Source organism: Tiliqua scincoides, chromosome 4, assembly GCF_035046505.1.
Source record: "Tiliqua scincoides isolate rTilSci1 chromosome 4, rTilSci1.hap2, whole genome shotgun sequence".
Lineage (NCBI taxonomy): Eukaryota > Metazoa > Chordata > Lepidosauria > Squamata > Scincidae > Tiliqua > Tiliqua scincoides.
Window position 1 is genome coordinate 19,826,261 of NC_089824.1, and position 4,094 is coordinate 19,830,354.

At 46.5% G+C, this 4,094-nt stretch overlaps 1 pseudogene; it reads right to left on the reverse strand.

The window, feature by feature from the left end:
- Positions 1–1,434: 1,434 nt before the first annotated feature.
- On the reverse strand, positions 1,435–1,553 carry LOC136650174 (5S ribosomal RNA; annotated as a pseudogene).
- Positions 1,554–4,094: the final 2,541 nt, after the last annotated feature.

Sequence of the window (4,094 nt, forward strand, 5' to 3'; positions counted from 1 at the left end):
ATAATCACATTTTTGCGAGTAGCCTGTAGACCACTACAGTGAAACACTGACTCTTGTATACAGTAGTTTTTAGTAGAATTAAAACCTGATTCTATCTGGTAGCAGCGCTGGTCTTGCCCACACTGCTACGGAGACAGCCAGGATGAAAGTGCCATCAAGCAATTTAAGGTGGCCAAGATGGAGGGAACCTCCGACACAGAGGCAAGGACAACTGGATGCTGGGCCTCTGTCCTTGTCAGAAGTGCCCCAGGAGCTGACGGGTGGTAAGTATGCCGCAGAGCATCTTGGGAGTGCTTTGGGGCAGGGAGAGGTTGGGAAGGAGGGTGGTCCAGGGCCAGGGAGGGGGTGGGGATGGCAAAGGGGGCCTCCATTGGATTCTAGCACCATTCCCGGACCTGAAAGCTATAGGTGGGATTACTCAGTTGTGCCAGCAATTGAGCTGGTCCAGATCCAAGTAGCCCCACTGGGCAGGCTGGGGCTCGACACAAGGTAAGGGAACAAATGTTCCCTTACTTCAAGGAGACCTCCAGCTGCCTCCCTGCCCATGCAGGATACATCAGCGGCTGTTTTGACGTCACTATATGGTGGCATGGGCAGTTTAATTAGGATTGGGCTGCCATCACATGAAAGACTGAGTTTGATAGGACCTCATACCATGTGACTTGCAGCCCAATTCTATCCAGCATCCTATCCTAGCCTATCTACAGCCATGAGACAGTGTCCAGTTGCCTTAAATACAGTATTTACATTGGGCCATGTGCCCAATATAAAAGGGGAATGACAATAACCCTACTCTTGTTGATTGCTGGCTCTTCCATAGCTGGATAAGGCCCTGCTGCTCCTTTTGGTCAAAATACTTGTAACTCAAGGCCCCCTCCTAGGCCTGTCTACTCAGAAGTAAGTCCCATTATAGTAAATGTGGCTTACTTCCAGGTAAGTGTGGATGATTGCAGTCTCAGCCAAGTAACTTGAAAAATGGGATGATGTGAAGCAGGAGCTCACCTCACAAAGCATGGTTCTGTCCAGCTGCCATAACGCAGGCGCACGTCTGCTTACACATGTCCATTATGCTTGCAGGACCCTACAGAGTGCACTCTTTTCTTCATGCTTTAAGTCAGCTGTTTTCAACCACTGTTGCCGAGAGGCTGCCTCAGGTGTGCCGTGGGGCCAGAAGGGACAGGCAGCAGCCGTGCATGTGGGGGAAGCCGCTGCTTTGAGCCTCATGCAGTAGCAGAAGAAAAAGGAACAGGCAGCCAGCAAAGGGGCTGGTCATGGCTGCTTTGCACCTCCTTGCTGTCGCTTGCTCCTGAGCAAGGCGAAGACTGCAACCCTATCCTCATTTACCTGGGAGTAAGCCCCGTTGACTATTATGGGGCTTACTTCTGAGTAGACATGTCTGGTTGGCAACCTTCAGTCTCCAAAGACTATGGTATAAGCCTACAGCACCTGGTAATCCCAGGCGGTCTCCCATCCAAGTACTAACCAGGCCTGACCCTGCTTAGCTTCCGAGATCAGACAAGATCAGGCATGTGCAGGGCATTGAGGCGGTTGTTGCCTGCCCCGCCTGCTGGTTGGGCAGCCATTGAAGCCTGGAGGAGGACCAGGCAGAGTGAGTGAGAAGAGGGAGCCAGGAGCAGGTAAGCAGGTAGGAAGTGAGTGAGTCTGCTGAGGCCACCAGCCTGGCTGGCTAAAAGGGTCTTTCAAGTCCCTTTTTCTTGCCACAGTTTGCCTGCAACTCTCCAAAGTGTCCCTCCCTGCCTTGCCTTTTAGAGGGCCACAGTCTTATCCTCACTTACCTGGGAGTAAACCCCGTTGACTATAATGGGGCTTACTTCTGAGTAGACAGGCAGAGGATTGGGCTTTTAGTCTCTCTCTTTTTTCTTAAATACAGGAGCAGGCAATTGGCACTTCTCTTCCCCCCACCCCACACCCTCCCACAGGCACATTCCCGCCATCTCATAATTGCAGTTAGCACCAATCTTACTGTCCCTCCCTTCACTCATCCCCACCTTCTAAAGGTCCAGAATCACTTGCCTCACGTTCTCTCTCTCTCCCCCCAGTCCAGCTGAATCCTGCAGTTGTTACAGTCATGTCTTCATTGCCCCTCACCCCACATACCTCCACTGTGTGCTCAATCTTTGCCAACACTTTCTGGCATAACACTTTAATAACAATCTGATCACCCTACTTCAAAACCTTTTTTCCTCCTTTCCAGAATCACATATACTTTCCTCTCCAAGCTTCTTGTGAGTTTCTTTGTCATGTAATGATTTAATTGTAATAATTATAGTAATTAAAAATTAATTGTAACGTAGTGCTTTAATGTAAGGAAAAAACTGGTTGTGTGCCTTGACAATTTTAGTGCCTTGTCAGTGTGCCGTGAGCTGAAAAGGGTTGAAAATGGCTGCTTTAAGCAATCTCTTTGGCTTAACTGTTGCTCTCACTTTTCCTTTCCACACTATTTCTGCTATTCCTGGACTTCACAACCAGAGTTGCTAATGAAGAGCACAAGGTTTTACTGAGCCATCTGCAAAACTATTTAAAACCCACTTTCAGCCGAAATCTGTATGAGCAGATGTGCTTTAAATTGTTCAGTAATAATGTTGGCTTTTGCCTGAAAAATGTAGCGGTAACTACTGACCTCAAATTAGAATGAATTAAAACTAAAAACCGTAACTGAGTTACAGAATTGGTATGTTGAAGGGAACAACAGCAAAAAAGCCCCTTTCTAAAAATCCAAAACCAAAGTCAAGCAGTCTAGTCATCAGTCCTTATATTTTGCAGTGTACCAAGTCATATAGTTGTGTTTGTCTGTACTTATGCATGGCAAGTTAATTACCTGTAAAGGATTGGAATGCAATCTCTGGGAAATGTTTAGCCTTCTCTGAGATTCTTAGGAGCCAATCCTATCCAATTTTCCAGTGCCAATGCAGCCCCAAGGTAAAGGGACAAACATTCTCTTACCTTGAGGAGGTTTCTGTGACTGCCCCCTCCCACTGCAGGATATAGTGCATGCCCTGTTAGCATGGCTGCATCAGCATAGAAGAAATTGATAGGATTAGACCTGTGGTACTCACACAGTTAGCACTGGGACCCACTTTTTAGAATGAGAATCTGTCAGGACCCACCGGAAGTGACATCATCAAGCAGGAAAATTTGTAACAATCCTAGGCTGCTATCCTTCCCACACATACCCAGGAGTAAGTTCCATTGACTATCATTGTTAAAAGAATATACATAGTAGCTTGTTAAAAGTACAGGTCTGTAACATTTTCTCAAATGCAGTCGCTTACCATGGTAGCATCAAGTCTAATACATTAAAAATAAAATATTGAAATGAATGGGAACTCACCTGAAATTGGCTCATGACCCATCTAGTGGGTCCTGACCCACAGTTTGAAAAAACACTGGATCAGACCATTAGTGAGCTCCATCTCATGTGAAGACAGGAGTACTGCACGTATACATGCTCATCTCTCATCTAGCATCAGTTTGTGACTCCCATGTGTGAAGGGCCATCACAGATATGAGACAGTCATGAGGGCTTCCTCATCACGTCCAAGTTGATCCATGTCAGTGGATTAGGCCTGTGAGGGGGGAATAGGATATGGCATGTGCTGGCCAAGTGAGCTAGGATGCTATACCCAATGGGGGAAGTTGTGTCTGTCACCACTGGGGTATGCGCCCACACTAAATTGGAGAGGAGTTCCCTAATCAAGATTCACTGCAGATTTAAGTTTAATGAATTATGTAATCAATAAAGTGGCCTAATTTATACCAACAGCAATCTTGTCTTGTGTGATTTGGGGTGAGTGCCCCAGCAATGGCCCTTCCGGCAGTCACTCAGCACCATGTGCATAAGTATAAATGAGTGCCTTCTGTATGCCATAAAAATATACATTATTTTATTTCCAATACCAGATTGACCATGGAACTTAATAAATGCAATATTCCCATAAGGAAAGCCTCTCTTTGAGGCTGACGAGTTGGAGCAAAAAACTGTGTGAAAATAGTCACCAATACAGTTCTGCAAATGCTTGTGCAGGAGCTTGCACAAGGGTTCCTGCAGCGCTAGACAAGTTCTAGAGCAGTTT